Here is an 18,469-nt window from a genome sequence, read left to right on the forward strand (position 1 = left end):
CCTGTGCGGTACCTTGGCAACCCGAAGTTATTAGGGCTAACTATGGGGTGGCAGTGTTAAAACTTGAAGATCAGGTGCCTAGGAGGATACGTTTACCCTTGTCTTTCGCTGACAGGGTTGCCCTGATCAAGATGGTGGTGCTACCCAAATTTTTATATTTATTCGTTAATGTCCTGATTATTCTGATGAGACACTTTTTCGCCACACTACGCTCTTTGTTAATCACGCTCGCTTGGGGGGGTAAGAAACCCCGCATAGGGTGGGAGATGTGACCAAGCCCTATGAACTGGAGGGCTCCTTGATACCGGATATGCACTTATACTATCTCTGTGCACAGGCACACCTTGCTTCTTACTGGCAGACGACGCCACCATTCACACCACATGTGGCGGTTGAGGCTGGCGCCGTACACCCCTTGCCCCTAAAGGCGATGATAGTGAATCCACATTCAGTGTACGACAGAGGTGAAGTTGATACGGTACAATGTACGGCTCGGGCATGGGCGGAGCTGGGGAGAAGAGCAGAGCGGCGGCCATTGTACGCTCCTGCAATGCCCTTGTTGCATCATGCTGACGTATCAGTGACGGGTGAGGCTGGGGCACTTAGGATTCTGTAGAATGTCAAGGTGTGTGTCATGGGTGATGCCTTTATAGGTGGGACATTTATCACGCTGCAGGACTTTTTAAAAGATGGGGTAAATGAAGTCATGTCCACTATTATTTATACCAGACTCCGGGCCGCCATGCGTAGCTTGTATCCAGGCTTTCCTGACGAGCCGATCGCTCTGGGGGACGTTGCAGCTCTTCTATACAGCAACTACTATGACTAAATTAGTCTCCTGACTTTATCATGTCTCACAACTAGACGAAGGTGCCGCATTGTCTCACTCTAGGGTTAAATGGGGCGAAGGTCTTCCACCTACGCTAACGGATGAAGAATGGGAGGAAAGCTGTAGGATGACGGGGAGTTTTGCAGTAAATGGCAATTTTAGGCTCATACATTATAAATACCTCCACCAGATGTACTATACTCCTGCTCAACTGCATAAATATGGACTGAGGGACTCTCATTGTTGCTTGCGGTGTGGTGCGGAGGGCGATGATTTTGTGCATCTGGCGTGGATTTGCCCCAGAATACTTACATTTTGGGAGGGCGTGATTAAGATGCTGTCTGCCATGACGGGTGCTCCGATTGGGTGTGATCCTAAGGTGTGTCTGTTGGGGGTAGTTTCCAAAGTCCCAGCGGGAGTGCGCAAATTGGTGGTGTTTATCTTTGCAACTAGCTAAACGCAGGGTCGCCCTATGCTGGGGTGGAAGACAGGCACCCAAGCTGAAACAATGGCTACAGGATCTGGCATATTGCCGTGACCAGCTCACTTGCTACTCTGAGGGGTTGCCGCCAGCGTCTCGACCAAGGGATAAATGGGGTCCTCATACCGCATATATGCTGGCACAATCAGATGATGACTAAGCACACAATAATTGTATAAAGCGTTCCATCTACACGGCATTACCCTTCTCAGGATATTCAGCCTGATACTACTGTTGGGTCTTGGTTAACAGTACTGCTGCCCCAAGCTGAGAGTGGTGATGTTAGCACTAAATATGAAAGATGTCATGGATGTACTGATTCAACCTCAAGTGATGTTTCCATTGCTGACGATATTCATACCTGATTTATGTAACTGCGACCAATTGATTAATTACTGTATTATATGGGAAGGGAATGTATGCACACTTCACAGCTGTACAATGTTTTTCAGTTGCTAAAATGATAAAAAAAAAATTTTAAAAAAGAAATAAACAGCTTTATAATGGCTTCACAGGGAATAAGGATGTTTGGTATCAAACACCTAGTTTTTTTCAATCTGATCTGATGACATATCAGTTTATTGGGACCTGCACTCAGTGGGAGCCATACCAGTCTCTAAGTGTTTTGGCAGACTGGTATATTCTAGCCTGTCACCAAAGATGGATTTCTGGCCCCATGCGAGGGAGAACCCCTGCTCTCAGCGGCCAGGAACAATGCCTGCTCGGCTAAAGGTGTTCTTACCTCCTTCAGCAATACGGCTAGCAATTTTGCATGTAGAAAAACAAGGAGTGAGAAGCTAAATTGCAGCAACCCTCCTTTAAACATTGTAATCACTACAAAAAAGAGGCAAAGCCTCACAACTGATGAACTAACATTTTAAGAGGTCAAATTAACTAGTATCAATATATATCAAAGTGGAAAGGGATCTGCACCCAGGTGAATCAGTGCGACCCTTGCATCACATGGATATATTACTAGTACCACCAGTGGCATGCTTCATCATGGGATCCCTACCTATTGCACCTAGTGTGAGTGAATAGGCTCAACACATTGTGTAAGCGTGGCTCTTACTAAAACTTAAGTGAAAGTTAAAAAAGCCTTCAGGGTCTAATTCTTGATTATTAATAAGGTCTGTTAGCTGGAATAAAAACAGTGTGATGTTCTAGGAGTGCAATGACTCAACATCCATAGCTCAGTAAGGTCAACATGTGTCAGTCTTTTACAAGTGCCACTCAGGGTCAGCAGGCTTTCTTCAGGACAAAGTAAATCTGTAGATTGTTGGCAGATTGTGTTAAATTCCAACTGCTAATGCTGGTTTACACAGTACGATAGACATAAATCATGCAGGCAAACTGTTGTTTGGCTTTACTTATTATTAAATTCATATCTCCACTCCTACTACCCAGACACAAGTCAGTGTCTTCCTCAGTCTGACAGGGTATTTTAGAAGATTTGTTCAGAAATATGGGAGCATTGTGGCTCCTCGGACGGAACTCACTTCAAAAAAGCGGCCGAAGAAAGTTAGGTGGACCCCAGAGTGTCAGAGGACCTTTGATACTCTGAAGGAAGTGTTTAGCACCAGTGTTACTGGCCCCTGACCACACAAAGTAATTTGTGGTTCAGACCAATGGTGTAACGAAACTTGAGGGGGCCCCCCTGCAAAGTAGATGGACGGGCCCCCCGGCGGCCCGGCCCACCACCTACCACCCAGAAATCTAGTATATTTTGATTTCAAACCTTCAACATTTAAATGATATTCCTCTATATTGTCTTTTTTTAAGTGCTAATGAGAAAGTGGGAAACACTCTTAACATACAAGCTATGCCATTTCTAACAATACTATCAAAAGCAGATTATTTAACTGAGGCAGCAATCAGAACAATGCCATGGAGTGACCCTTTTGTCTCAGGAACTGCCTATGGCTGAAGAACAAAGAACAACTATGAAGGGTCTGAAATAGAATTGACAATACCTTGAAACTTTGAAAGACAAACCCAAACCTGCAATGCCATAAAAACTCGACTGACAATATACATGAAAAGTATACAAGCTATAACTCCGTATTCTGCGAAAGTTAAGATAACTAGACTAATGAATTATCTGCATGCCACACACTAGCGACTATCAAGGGTTGTGCATGATAATAAAGTGAACTGAGGCGTGTGAGGTCATCAGCTCGGCAGAGACAATAGCCTCAAGGCCCAGTCTCCACCCACTGATGGCCTGAGAATAAAGTTAACCCTGGGCGTTTCAGACTGAAGCGCTGAGGTGCTGGGGCTTCACATCAATCAGGGAGTGGAGGCATTGTCATCCCACCCCTTCCCCAAACTGTTCACAGGGTGGGACCACACCCCACCCTGTGACCTGTTGAGAAAGGGTGGGGTAGAGGCTGCAGGCAGGAAGCAGAGAAATAGAGTCTGCGCAGTTTTCTAATCATGACTTTTGAACACACTGCGCAGACTCGAGGTAACTGCTTGCTTCCTGCGCTGTATTTGGTGTGAGTCGTCATTCTGCTCCGGAGTTTCGGTTAACGCCTGGAGACTTGTGGAATAAAGTTCCACTCTGCAGGCTGCATGTGCGTTGGCCTTAATAAACAAGCTAACTTCCCTCGGTTCTGTGCGGTGCCTGGCAGCCCCCAGTCCTGGAGTGGGCCAGGTATTTAAGAAGAATGCAGCAGTTGGTGTTTAAGTATTTAGAGCGCCACTACTGCTACCAGGTGCCGTAGATGAACAGTGCAATATGTGGCTTCGAGTTTTTTTCTTTTCCTCATTAATTTTCTTTACGATATTAATGTTGGCATCCCGCTTATTTCAGCGATACGTATAGCATAGGACACCCTTGTCACCCATCTTGCAAGCGTCTAATGCAACACTCGATATATGCATGTAGATGTGTATACCCTAAACTAAGGTGGTAAACAAGGGATAACTGGGGTGACTCAGGATCGTGCACAAAGTGGTGGGAAGAGGTGGTGTAGTTTTCATTCTTATTAAGACCCAGGAGGCGATGGGGGAGGACTCATGCTCCTAATCTACTGTTAAAATGTTGAAGCAAGTTGGATGGTGGAACCTTTCTTAACGGAGCACCTGACCACAATAGCCGAATTAATATTTTCCCTCTAAATACCACAAAGGGAGTAGTGTGCACACTGACAACCACCCACCATCACACTGGCAGTTCTATATAGAACTTGAGATACAAAACGTAATTTTAAGCAAAGGTGCACCACAACAAAGACATGTGTAAACTAAGGTCTTCTAGTTTGCACACAAGATATATTCAAAAAAGTTTTTTTGTATATGAAACAAACAAGAAAATTTTTTCTCAAAAAAAGATTTTTCTTTATTCACTCCAAATGTTAAAGGACACAGCCGACGCGTTTCGTCCCTGCGGGGACTTCTTCAGGGCAAAGTAAATAGTAGAAGCTCCTTGAGCGCGACGATGTATTATTGAAGAAGCAAGGTTGCAACAAGATGACCAGGTCGTATATGGTCTCAGGATCACTGGTTCGAAAACATCAAGTGTATCGTTCGGTTCAATAAATAGGACGTTATTCTGTTACAGTTGGTCAGGGGACACAAATTTCGTGGGACTAGCATCCATTGGTTGATTGAAAGATGCGGATGCGTGTTATATAATGAAGCATCCAAAGGAGTCAATTCCTGCAAGGATTACGGCGAGTCAAGGATAGTGCTTAGCCCTTTATTCAGTGGCTCCAATCGGCATTACCCCTTTATTACCAGTTCGTATAGAGCCGGTCAAGACGGGAAGGGGACTACGGACGTTTTTGGAACATCTCTTGTTTGACGAGTCGGCCGCTGGTTTCGAACCAATACGGACTGCTGCATAACATAACATAAAATATAATAAAAAAATAAAGGGGTAATGCCGATTGGAGCCATTGAATAAAGGCCTGTTGGCACCAATCAATCAATCAATCAAAGACATTTATAGAGCGCACTACTTACCCGTAGGGTCTCAAGGCGCTTGGGGGGGGGGGGTGCCGTTACTGCTCGAACAGCCAGGTCTTGAGCTTCTTCCTGAAGGAGAGGTGGTCTTGGGTCAGGCGCAGGTCGGTCGGGAGGGAGTTCCAGGTCTTGGCGGCCAGGTAGGAGAAGGACCTTCCTCCTGTTGTCGCTCTTCGGATGCGGGGGACGGCGGCGAGGGCGTGGCTGGCTGATCGGAGGTGGCGTTTGGGAGCGTAGAAGTTGATTCGGTTGTTGAGGTAGCTCGGGCCTTGATCGTGTAGGGCTTTGTGTGCGTGGGTGAGGAGACGGAAGGTGATTCTTTTGTTGACGGGGAGCCAATGCAGGTCTCTCAGATGTCCGGAGATGTGGCTGTTTCGTGGGATGTCGAGGATGAGTCTGGCTGAGGCGTTCTGGATCCGCTGGAGTCTCTTCTGGAGCTTGGCGGTGGTTCCGGCGTAGAGGGCGTTGCCGTAGTCCAGTCGGCTGGTGACGAGGGCCTGGGTGACAGTCTTCCTGGTCTCGGTGGGGATCCACCAGAAGATCTTCCGTAGCATGCGCAGGATGTTGAAGCACGAAGAGGAGACGGCGTTGACTTGTCTGGTCATGGAGAGGGAGGAGTCCAGGATGAAGCCCAGGTTGCATGCGTGGTCCGTCGGTTTGGGTGCGGTGCCCAGGGCGGGGGGCCACCAGGAGTCGTCCCAGGCGGAGGGCGAGGAGCCCAGGATGAGGACCTCCGTCTTGTCTGAGTTCAGTTTCAGGCGGCTGGTCGTCATTCACTCGGCTACATCTTTCATCTCTTCGTGCAGGTTGGCTCTGGCGGCGGCGGGGTCGTTGGTCAGGGAGAGGATCAGCTGGGCTCATGTAGACGTTGAAGAGGGTGGGGCTCTGCGAGGATCCTTGAGGGACGCCGCAGATGACTTTGGTGGCCTCTGACTTGTACGGTGGTAGGCGGACTCTCTGTGTTCTTCCGTCGAGGAAGGAGATGATCCATTCCAGTGCCTTCTCCTGGATTCCGACGTTGCTGAGGCGCTGCACTAGGGTGCGGTGGCAGACAGCGTCGAATGCCGCGGAGAGGTCTAGGAGGATGAGGGCCGCTGTTTCTCCATTGTCCATCAGGGCTCGGATGTCGTCGGTGGCAGCGATGAGGGCGGTCTCGGTGCTGTGGTTGGCTCGGAAGCCAGACTGTGAGGGGTCGAGGGATCCATTCCTCTCGAGGAAGGCGGCCAGCTGCTTGTTGACGGTCTTCTCGATGACTTTGGCTGGAAACGGGAGGAGCGAGATGGGGCGGTAATTCTTGAGTTCGGTGGGGTCCACTGTAGGTTTCTTGAGTAGAGCGCTGAGTTCGGCGTGCTTCCAGCTCTCAGGGAAGGTGGCGGTGTCGAAGGAGGTGTTGATAATGTCCCGCAGGTGGGGTGCGATGACAGCGTCGGCCTTGTTGAAGACGTGGTGAGGGCAGGGGTCGGTCGGAGATCCGGAGTGGATGGAGTTCATCATGCGGACGGTGTCTTCGGTGCTGATCGGAGTCCAGGCGCGGAGGGTGGTGGTGGGTGGCGTTGCTGCGGTCGTGGCGTGCGTCGGTTGAATGCTGAAGCTGTTGTGTATGTCCGCGATCTTGTTGTGGAAGTAGGAGGCGAGGGAGTTGCAGAGGTCTTGCGATGGGGTGATGTCGTTGTTTCCGGCGTTGGGGTTGGAGAGCTCTTTCACGATGTTGAAGAGTTCCTTGCAGTTGTGTGCGTTGTTGTCCAGCCGGTCCTTGAATGCAGTTTTCTTGGCGGCGCGGATCAGTTGGTGGTGCTTCCGGGTGGCAAGCTTGAGGGTGGTCATGTTGCCCGGTGTTGGTTCCCTTCTCCAGACTTTCTCGAGGGCTCGGCAGTTCTTCTTGGAGCTCTTGAGTTCGTCGGTGAACCATGGGGCTTTCTTGCTGCCGGGTCTGCTGGGCGGGGTCCTCAGAGGGGCGAGTTCGTCCGCGCAGTTGCTGATCCACTTCGTGAGGTTGTCGGCGGCCTGGCTGGGGTTCGCTGAGCTGGCAGGAGGGTGCTGGCTCAGGGAAGCGGCGAGCTGGTCGGCTGTGATCTTGTTCCAGCTTCTTCGGGCAACCTGTTGCTGGTGGTGGTGGATCGTCATTCTTTTGAAGGTGAAGTGGACGCAGCTGTGGTCCGTCCAGTGGAGTCCTGTGGCGTGGCTGAAGGCGATGTCTTTGCTGGATGAGAAGACGGCGTCGAGTGTGTGTCCGGCGAGGTGGGTGGGGGTGGACACCAGCTGCTTGAGTCCGAGGTTGGCGAGGTTGTCGAGCAGGGTGATGGTGTTGCGGTCGATGTTGTTCTCCAGGTGGAAGTTGAGGTCCCCCAGGAGGATGTAGTCAGCGGAGGGGAGGGCATGCGGGCTGACGAAGTCGGCGATGTCCTCGCTGAATTGTGTGCGTGGTCCCGGGGGTCGGTAGATCAGGGTGCCTCTGAGGGTGGTCTTCGGGTCGGTGTGGATCTGGAAGTGCAGGTGTTCGGCGGTGGTTAGGGTGTCGTCGGTGTTGGTCGTGATGCGGATGGTGTCCCTGTGGATGACGGCGATGCCTCCTCCCATCTGGTTGGCGGTGCGGTCCCTCCGGGTGATCTTGTAGCCCTCTGGGATGGCGATGGCGATGTCGGGCGCGGAAGAGGCGTTCATCCAGGTCACCGTGAGGAAGGCAACGTCAGGGGCTGTGGTGTCGAGGAGGTTCCAGATTTCGATGGCGTGTCTGTGGACGGAGCGGGTGTTGAGCAGGATGCACTTGAGGTGGTTGCTGCTGGTGTTCGGCTTGGTGGGTGCTGGTGCAGGGCAGGTCCGGATGCAGGTGAACTTGCAGGCGTGGCAGCTGAAGGGTCCGTGGGTGCGTCGCGGGGTGGCTCGGTAGCATCCTGGGATTCGGCCGGTGTTGAGTGCGTTGAGGGTGGCGGCGGTGTACGTCAGGCACTGGGCGCGGTCCAGGCGCGGACGGGCGCAGACGGGCTTACCTTTGGCGCGCCTTCGGCGCACAATCGGCGCGCCCGCTGCACGTGACCGCTGCGCGTGACCGCTGCACGTTCGCACGGTCGCCATATATGGCGAAGTGCGAGGGAGGGCGGAGCAGCTGGGAGGCGGGAGCGGGGAGGGTACACAAAGAAAAGGGGGCGGGGTCAGCGGCGGTGGCGGGAAGCGGGGAGCGGGCAGGGATTACACGGGGGAGTGAGAATGCAGGCAAACAGGGACAAAAAGACTATTACAGGTTATAAACAATTTAACAACAGTACACAATAATGCAGAGGGGCACACGGCAGGACAGCGGGCACAGGAGCACAGACCACGCCGCTCGGCGGTAGGGGGCGTGGTCAGACGGCGGTAGCTGGAGCAACGAGGCAGGCAGGCGGGAGGTGCACGCAGCAGCTGGTGGCCGTGCGGCGCGGGGGGTGTCCTAGACTAGGTCACACTCACCTGCGTCGCACGGTCGCCATATATGGCCAAGTGCGAGGGAGGGCGGAGCAGCTGGAGGCGGGAGCGGGGAGGGTACACAAAGAAAAGGGGGCGTGGTCAGCGGCGGTGGCGGGAAGCGGGGAGCGGGCAGGGATTACACGGGGGAGCGAGAATGCAGGCAAACAGCGACAAAAAGACTATTACAGGTTATAATCAATTTAACAACAGTACACAATAATGCAGAGGGGCACACGGCAGGACAGCGGGGCACAGGAGCACAGACCACGCCGCTCGGTGGTAGGGGGCGTGGTCAGACGGCGGTAGCTGGAGCAACGAGGCAGGCAGGCGGGAGGTGCACGCAGCAGCTGGTGGCCGTGCGGCGCGGGGGGTGTCCTAGACTAGGTCACCAAGGAACCCCCAGCCAATAGGGGGGACAGCATGGTACAAACCCCCAATGGGGGGGCAGCTGCACGGAGTGGACGAGCAGAAGGGGGGGATATAAGCCACCGCTCCCCCCAGATAGCTCCTAATTTTCGTGGAGCGGGGGAAGCGGCGCACCTGAATTTTTGGACGTTGTGTACACGAGAAAACATGCCCCCCACCCCTAGAACGGGGATACATGGGGCGGCTTGTCGAAGCTTTCAGCCGGAGGACTCATGGCACCGTATGGAAGGTGGTAGGAGATCTCCCCAAGCTCCACAAGGGCGGCAGGAGAGGAGTGCCGCAGCGAGGCCCAGCCGGTGGCAGAGATGGCGAAGCACGCGGTTCGGGGGAGCGCCCGATGACCATCGACGGAGGAGGTATGGAGTGACCCCTGACCAGAGAGCCTAGTCCGGGAATCGAAGGACAAGGCCGACGGGACCGGCACGGCCAAGAGGCGCGCAGCGTAAGAGAAGCAAGAGGCTCGTAGCGCCAGCGACGATCCGGCAAAAAAGACGGCGATGAAGTGCACCCTCAGCCCCCCCCCCACCCCGGACAGTGATGGAAGAGGCTCTCAGCTTCGGCAAAGAACCAGGCGGAGCGGTGTAGCGGTGGTGGCGAGTTAAAGTGGTGAGGGGGGGTTAAGCGCTAGCCGCAGCAAAGGCATGAATAAGTCGCGGACATAAATGCAGATTTCGAAGTGTAAAGTGCTGGGCGGTGGAGCCCACAAAGGGGCAAATTGTTCTGATAACAGATGATTCTTTAGAAGGGGAACTTCCGTACAAATTCCTCTCATAAGCGAGGAATGTTCATTGTGTGCTTTGCAGTCAGCACCTGGTAATGTAGATAGCATTTAGCAGCGTAACACTAGGCCTGAGTGCGGCCTGGCAGATACGGCAGCTTGCACGCTTGGAGATAGCAATGTGCCCAGGATCACACAGATCGGCCAAATGAGAGGCATATAGTTAAAAACAATGACTCTCGTTGAGCGGCAGCACGCTCCGCATAGGCAGCTTGACAAAGGCCACTATTGAAATAGAAGCCCGTGGAGGGAGTCAGCTCGTATTCAAGTCGCTTTGGGACGCACAATATGCTTTGGAAAATGCGTCCGGTTCGGTCGGCTCTTGTAAAGAGCACCGCCCCTGGGTGAATTGAGCATGAGTGAAAGTGCCCCGGGTAGATTTGTGCAAACAACTTATTGCGACCAGGTCAGGCAAGGATGGAAGTGCCCCGGGTAATGCTGGGGTGACCGGCACAGGTAATGTAGAGAGTGCCCCCGGTCGGAGTTGTGCAAAACTGGCTGCGATCAGCACAGGTAATGAAGAAAGTACCCCGGAGAGCACGGGGGGAGACCGGCGCATGTACTTAAGAAAGTGCCCATGGTAGCGTTGTGTGGAAGACTGGTCGCGAGCAGCTCAGGCAATGAGGGAAAGTGCCCCGGGTAGCGTTGTTTTAATACAGGTCGTAAACAGCAATCATATAAGCTGAACCGACGATGCGCATGCGTGGCAGGCTTGTAATCCCGTCATGTAACATGAACAACTACAATGAGTGGGGTCACAGGAAAAGCCGAAAGATGTGAAGCAAAGGGGGCAGATAGAGCTTCCCTTTAGAAATGATCGGTGCAGAAAAGAGCCACTGATGTGGAATCCCCCCCAAAAAATGATACTGTTATTGCGTATACCACACAGAGGAAGCTCAATGCCGAGGTAGAGCTCGATCAAAGAACCGCCATCACGATATAGATGTGGTAAGAGGCATTAAAAACCTTTTAAGAGAACAAAAAAGTCATCGAAGACAACAATGTTAAGCCGGTAAGCATGCAGAGGCTAAACACGATTTGAAGGGTGATAAGGTAGCAAGGTTGCAAAGCAGTTACATTTAGGAGTGTTTGCTAAGGCCGCCGCACCCCTCGAAGGAGGGTGAGGCGCGGGGGCAGGCGCCATAACATTTGAAGCGCCCAGAAGCCAAAGGGGAAATCCGCGATTCACAGCCTCCCGCCAAATGAAGGAGAATGCCCAGTGGCGCCAAGAGGGCGAACAATGGGCAAGGAGAGCGAAATTCGAACACCACGGACACCGCAACTGACCCCCGCCGACCCAGTGCCATGGCGGAGAACACCAGGATGATAGCACACTTTTGTGCGTCGCCACAAGCGCTCCATCGTGTCATGTTTAGGAACGCCGTCCAATTTAATTGGTTTTAGACCAGTCAATGCTGTCTTTGTCCTTAAATGCGTTAAACGTTTAAAAAGCAAGAGAGCGATGTGCATCGCCGGTTTTTTGGACATCCGAGGCTTGTGTACGGCAGCAGGTATGACCTGGGTTAACTAAGATTTTCCGTCAGTTGAAGGCCCTCGTAGTATGATGCCCTACTTGCGCGGGTCACGGCGCCAGCCTGTTAAAGAAATTGAAGTTGTCTCCTGGTAGAAATTCCAGTTGACCAGTTACATTCAGTTTTTATTCAAACCAACTATGGCACAGTAAAGTAACTTGTTTTTATATAATGCTTGACGCCACACTCCTGTCATTTCTAATCATTGTCAATAAAAGTGTTCTGGCGTAATTTAAAGGTACTATGGCATCCGCCTCTGAAGAATGGAAGGCGGCGTGAGCTTTACTGAGAGTAAACCTCATCATTCGTCAGTGCATGTTTGGGTGTGATATTTTATATCACTGAACCTTCCTATTTGACTAAACCAGAAATAAGTGGACCTCATCAAATGCACCCATAAGACACGGTTAACACGAAAAAGTTAATGACACCACTGGCAAGACCCTGAGCTGAAGCTGGAACTCTAATCCAGTGGTGCTCACGCTAGTGAAGATACATGTGCTTCAATCATATTATTTGTATCAGCGTGCCAAAAAACTTAAATGCATACATTTATTAGTACAATGCAGAGGTTAAATAGTTTATTTCGACATCTGTATAGATGTACAAATATATTTATCTATGTATGTACACACAACTGAATCCAGTCAAATACAGTTGTAACCGATTCTCAGCAATTTCAACACTACTCGGACTTGAAAGGGCGACTGTGGAGCCAAACTCAAATCACAGCAATGGCCACAGGAATACGCGTGGCCACTAGATCCAGGCACAGAAGCTTGCCAGCACCAGGGTGCCCATCCCCACCTGGGCAGTTACTTTGCCCCAGGGGCAGACATCCGTGCAGAGGGCGGATCACGACTATCCGATAACCCGTCACGCCCGGCCCACCATGAAGCGAATGTTTTAGGTCGACCGGCAACAGCGAAGGGGATAGTTACAAGTGGGCAAATTACAAAAGGCAGACGGTGAGTACATGAGAGCATAGGGCAATCGTGCAACAACAACAAAAAAAAAAATAGAAATGCATACGACATGGCGCGGCCACAGGAAGGAGTCCAGACAGTGAACAGGTTGAGCATACCATAAACCACAGTCCAGCCTCGACAAGGAGGCTCAATCATCCTGTGATTCTGGGCAAATCACTTAGTCTCCCGGGCCAAAGGGAATGACTGTTGCGCTGGGTGCGAGTGGCCCCGAGCGCACATCCTGCACCCACCCCGGCGTGGGTAAGGGGGCCGGCCTCACAAATAAAGGAAAAAGCACAGTACACAAGGCCGTCTCAGAATATGTATGGCGGTTTTCACCTTGGGTTTGCCCTGGTCGCCTAGAACCATTCGGCCACGACCGAGTGTAGCTGGCGGAAGGAAGGATGAGAGTCAGTGAGGTGCCGTCCGGTGACGCAATTGCGCATAAAAGCCACATTAATCACGGGAGCTGGGGGGAGCCGCAGGAAGACGTGCGCCTCCCTGCGCCGTGACGGAAATTGTTACAACGGATGGCTAAGGAGACACACCAACAGGGCGGTGTGTAGAAGTAGGCCACTCATTTTGGGATGCCGCACGGCAGGGTGAGGTGGCCGGGCCAAGGAGGGGAGTAGCGAACGGAGACGGCGCTCGCGGCCCAGACCCGGCCGGACGGCAGGGCGCAAAAAAGGTAGCGAGTTGGGCCTAACTCCTTGGAGAAGCTACCCCTCCCTACACGCAAAGGGCGTGGGTGACCAGCCAAATGGTGGTCCCAGAGGTAACACGTCAATGAGGACTACCAAGGACCAACAAAAGAACTGGTTGGTAGGCGAGCCATCTACGAACTGGATGTACCACGATATGATCTGCACAATATGATGATTGACATGTTTATGACCCAGATATGATTTATGACAATGATGATGACATGTATGATTTATGACCCAGATATGATTTATGACAATGATGATGACATGTATGATTTATGACCCAGATATGATTTATGACTATGGCTATGGCATGTATGATTTATGACCCAGATATGTTGTATGACATGTTTATGACCCAGATATAATTTATGGGATATTGTGTTGACATGTATATGACCCAGATATGATTTATGATCCCAATAAAACTGCGGCCAACAACCACCACAACAACTACGACCTTGTTGGCTAAGTGTATTGGGATAACAGGGGTATTGGTCTCGGGGTAGATACTTCCCACGGTATGGGGGAGTGCGGGGGTTATTGTCGGCAAATCATTTAACTTCTCTCACACTGTGCACACTTCCACACCCATGTATTTCCTTCTCGCCGCGCAGAACTGGATCTAAAGTTACCAGGAAAGCACAGCGCTGATTGTGATACAACGTGTGACCCTTCACAAAAGTGAACTGCGCTATACCCGAGCGGATCTCACAAAATGCAACAGTGTGAGCCCCTGTCTAGCGAATACCTGTAGCCCTGGCGCTGTTATTCTGTTAACTAGTTTATATGAACAACACTGGCCTTAACGCTCCTTCAGCTATTGAACAAACATCAGGCCGTGTTAAGTTCACTTCAGATTGTCTGAGAGGCCCCTCAGAGCATACAGCAGGCGCGAGGAGAAAATGAAGGCGTGTGAAACGTCTTCCAGTATATGTGTAAATATATGGGATGCAAGTCATCTAACAAATCCCGTCCCAAGAAGACGTACCGCAGCCCTTTCCTCATCACATCTTAGTTTTTGCAACTCCATCTCAATATAACCCCACACTCCATACTATATAAAGCGCCTCGAGTCTGAAATGCCCCTGAAGTAAAGCGCTTTGTCGTGCCTTCGTCCCAAAATGCTTGCAATCACATACATTAAAGTTAAATAACATAAAATAGATGAAGGCTATCAGAACAGCATCGATTTGAAATAAAATCACTTTTTGACATTACATTTATATAGCGCATACTTCATTTAAAGTGCACCCCAAAGCCCAGACTGATATTTTGCCCTTACAGTTCGGCAATCAGTTCTGTACTTTTTTGTTTTCCTTTGCAGCACTCGAAATGTCTAACGACTACGCTGTGAGGCCCTTCACCCGGGTAAACCAGCTGCTCAACTCGTTTACGGCTGCACCCGCTGGGCATCGAGGCAAGAGGACAAAGAGGGCATCTCGGTCTGGGTCTCTTTGTCTGTCAGATGGCTTCTGACAGTTGTGTGTTTTAGATACCGAGGCAGTTGCCTCATTACTTCACATTCATTTATGTCAAGTCAAGTCAAGTCAAGTCATTTATATAGCGCGCTACATACCCAGAGGGTCTCAAGGCGCTTGCAGAAGGGAGGGGAATTACTTCTCGAATATCCATGTTTTAAGTTGCTTTCTGAATGCTAGGTGGTTCTGAGTAAGGCGAAGGTGAGTGGGAAGTGAGTTCCAGGTTTTAGCTGCCAGGTAGGAGAAGGATCTCCCTCCCATGGTGATTTTGTTGATGCGAGGTACAGTGGCAAGGGCTTGGTTTGAGGATCGTAGCTGGCGGGAGGGGGTGTAGAAGGACAGTCGTGTGTTGAGGCATTCGGGTCCAATTTCGTAAAGTGCTTTGTGTGCGTGGGTTAGAAGACGGAAAGTAATCCTTTTATTGATGGGGAGCCAGTGGAGGTTTTATAGTTTATAGTTTATAGTTTTATAGTTGCTGTTTTCGGTTTCCTTATTGATCTGTGGTACTTTGTCACAGTTCAAGTTGGTTCACAAGGTCAGCTCGGTCGTGTCCGGTGTTTTTATCTCTTTCTGGAGGAGGGGTCGCCTGCGCACCTTAATGACGCACTAGGTGCCTCCCTGAATCCTCACATTTTCTTGCGACTCCTCCCACTCTCCTTGACCATTTGTAAGCTGACCCAGCTTGCCTCTAGCACGGTTCTTTTATGTATTGCAAAATGAGTATTTCCCCCTTCCCCGACAGGTTTTTAAAGAGATAAATAAGGGGCTTCGGACGTTGCTTTGGTTGGGGAAACAATCTAGGATAGCCCTGGAGACTCTACAGAGGAACCAATATGATGGGGGGATTTCCCTACCTAACATTGAGGCATATTATTGGGCGGAACATCTGGCGCCGATAAATGACTGGCTTCATGTCCCTGTTACCCCAACGGATTGGTGACGTTACAACGCAGGCTATTACAACGCGGTTTTTACATCGCATACCATTACAACGCATAGTGCTTTTAAGCGCTGGATAGTGAATTATTAAATTTACTATTCCAACTCCAGTCCCCGTGGATAGTAGGGAAGGTGTTGGATAGTAAATTAAATATATTCCCTATCCTAGAGCGCCCCCCAGCGCAATGCGTTGTAATGGTTTGCGTTGTAATGGTTGCGTTGTAATGGTAGTGCGTTGTAATAAATGCGTTGTAAGTGATGTTTCCCACCCCAACATATGTATCTTGTGGATCAGTCGTTGTTTTGGCCACTGTGAACGGGGGGAGACTTCCTAACCAGAATGGCTACCCCTCTTGAGCCCGATGTATACCCCGCATGTGCCAGTACCCTATACGTTCCTCTGGCCAAGAATCCACACCGTGTACCCTGTAAGGGTGTCTTCTGGAGTAGGGCAATGTCTGGGGCCTTTCTCTTAACAAAGGCCATAACCAATCCCCGCTTTATCTTTGTGCCCAAGCCATTCACATTCCATGTAAGGATTTTGACTGTCTCAGTGTCCTGTGCCTCTATCCCGAGGCCCTCCTCCACTTCATGGGACATCGAGCTTGGTCAGAACATGCACCGGCAGGCCCCAGGTGTATCGAACAATTCTGTCTGCGACATGCTTAAAAAAGATAACAATAACCATAGACCCCACCCACCCTATAACCCAACAGTTCCTCCCACTCCTCCCCAACACCCCTTCAGATTCACCCCGGGACCCCCCCTCTCCCTCCCCACCTCTCTCTACCTTCAGACCCATTGCCATCCTAGAGACAGTGATATAGCTTTCCAGGTGAAGGAGGTCTGTAGCCCACCCCACCTCAACTCCAACTAGTAACGAGCCCGCTCTACACCTCTAACAGAGAATCGTTCAAAGGCATAATCACAGGCATGTAGAAAAGGAAAAAATAAAAAAGGAAATCAATCCAACACAGTCAAGATAAACAAATAGAAGGGGGGTGTTTAACTTGGGTGTTCCTGGCCACATAGTCCACACTCGGCTGACCGTTAGTGTCCCATCTTCACGAATTGGAGTCCTGAGGGTCCCCCTGTGAGGCCTCAGTTTCCTGCGTATTTTCCTGCTCCATGTCCTTTATGGCTGCCACCAAGGGGTGCAACGAGCGCCCCAACAGTTCTTCTCCCTTGGATAAGGTACCACCAGGCTCGTCCTCCCCCTCCGACTGTGTCTTCTCTGCCAGGCAGCTAAAACGGGAACCCGTCAGGTGAATCGAGTCAAGGGAGACCGCGCTCCGCCGTCTCCTCCGTGATGTTCCGGATATGGTGTATGGGGTTGCCGCCACATCTAGGCTGCTGCGTCTCTGCCTCAGTCTCTGTGTCTTCGGTGATCCTCGTAGATCCCCCCAGAGCGATCCGTCTCCGGTGGCCTCCTCTCCCCCGTCTGCTGCCGCACCAGATGAGGGCGCTCCTCCAGCCACTGCCACTCCTCATCGGGAGACTGAAAGAAATAGGTTTTCTCCTTGTACATCACCTTCAGTTTTGCAGGTAATAACAGCATATATTGTATTCGGAGACCTCTCAGCTTAGCCTTAACCGAGTCAAAGGAGCGCCGCTGCTTCTGTACCTCCTGGCTGTAATCCGGAAAAATCATTATGTGGGCATTTTCATACCGGATGTCCCCAAGCTTCCTAGCCTCCCAAAGGATCATGTCCCGATCCAAAAAATTCAAGAAACGGGCAATGACCGGCCGCAGTCGTGTGCCAGCCGGAGGTCTCGCCAGCAATGCTCTATGTGCCCTCTCAATGACGAAACACGTGGAGAATTTGTCTTCCGGGAATGTGCGGAGAAGCCAGGAGTGGAGGAACTCCGCCATGTTTACTCCTTCAAGTCCTTCCCTAAAACCCACAAAGCGGAAGTTGTTGCGTCTCGCCCTGTTTTCCGCATCGTCCACTTTCCACAGAAGCTGTTTGTGTGAGGCTTGTAGGTCCACCAGGCCCTTCTTCAAGTCCTGTATATTATCTTCCGCTTCCTTTATTCTGGCCTCCGAGGCCGTCACTCTTTCGGCTAAGTTTCAGAGATCCTGCCGCAGGAGTGTCACTTCCGTGCCCACCTCTCCAATTTTGTTTTCCAGGGCCTGGCACTTGTATTCTTGACCGAAACCTGCTGAATATACAAAGAACTTTGCAGTGTTTTTAAAACTCCTGCACTTGTACAAAACCAGCCCCCCAAACTAAACTGGCGCCCTACCCTTGCAGTCGCCCTGGGAAACGCCTGATGCCTGGAACGGCTAGTCCGGCATATTTACCTTTTTCAATGCAATACTGCAGATATGTTTGCTTATTAGATATAAACGTCATGGATCACTGTGTTTCCAGTTTAGGGTGCACAGGTACCACGTTCAGTGTAGTCAGTTTGTTAAATTAAACTAGTTTGTGTGTCTCCTTGCACCACAGCATCCTCTACACATAGGATTTTACACTCCTTGTTCTGGAATCCACTGCTAATCAAGGGCCGATATGGCATTGTCAACAATCTGCTCTGCTCTGTTGTGTCACCAGTTCATTCACAGTTGTCTGATGGCCCTTTCAGTGTTGCTTTGCAGGTCCCTAGATAGAAGGGAAGGGGTAGAAAGTCGTGGGCACTGCAGAGTAAGGTGGCCAACTGGCATGGGTGCAAATTCAGGATGGTGAGTGTAAAGGTCAGGACAAGGGATCAAAATTCACAACAAAAATTCAGAACAGGAGGTAAAAATTCAGGACAAAAATTCAGGACAACAGGTATGCTTTGTAGACACATCAGTGTATGTCATGCAATAGTATATAAATAAATAGGCAAGGAGCATAAGTACAAGTCACTTTACTTGCCCTGTCACTTTCTCCTGCCTGGTCACTTCTCCTACCCCATCACCGCTCATTCCCTGT

This window comes from Lissotriton vulgaris, unplaced genomic scaffold (genome assembly GCF_964263255.1).
Source record: "Lissotriton vulgaris unplaced genomic scaffold, aLisVul1.2 SCAFFOLD_4821, whole genome shotgun sequence".
Lineage (NCBI taxonomy): Eukaryota > Metazoa > Chordata > Amphibia > Caudata > Salamandridae > Lissotriton > Lissotriton vulgaris.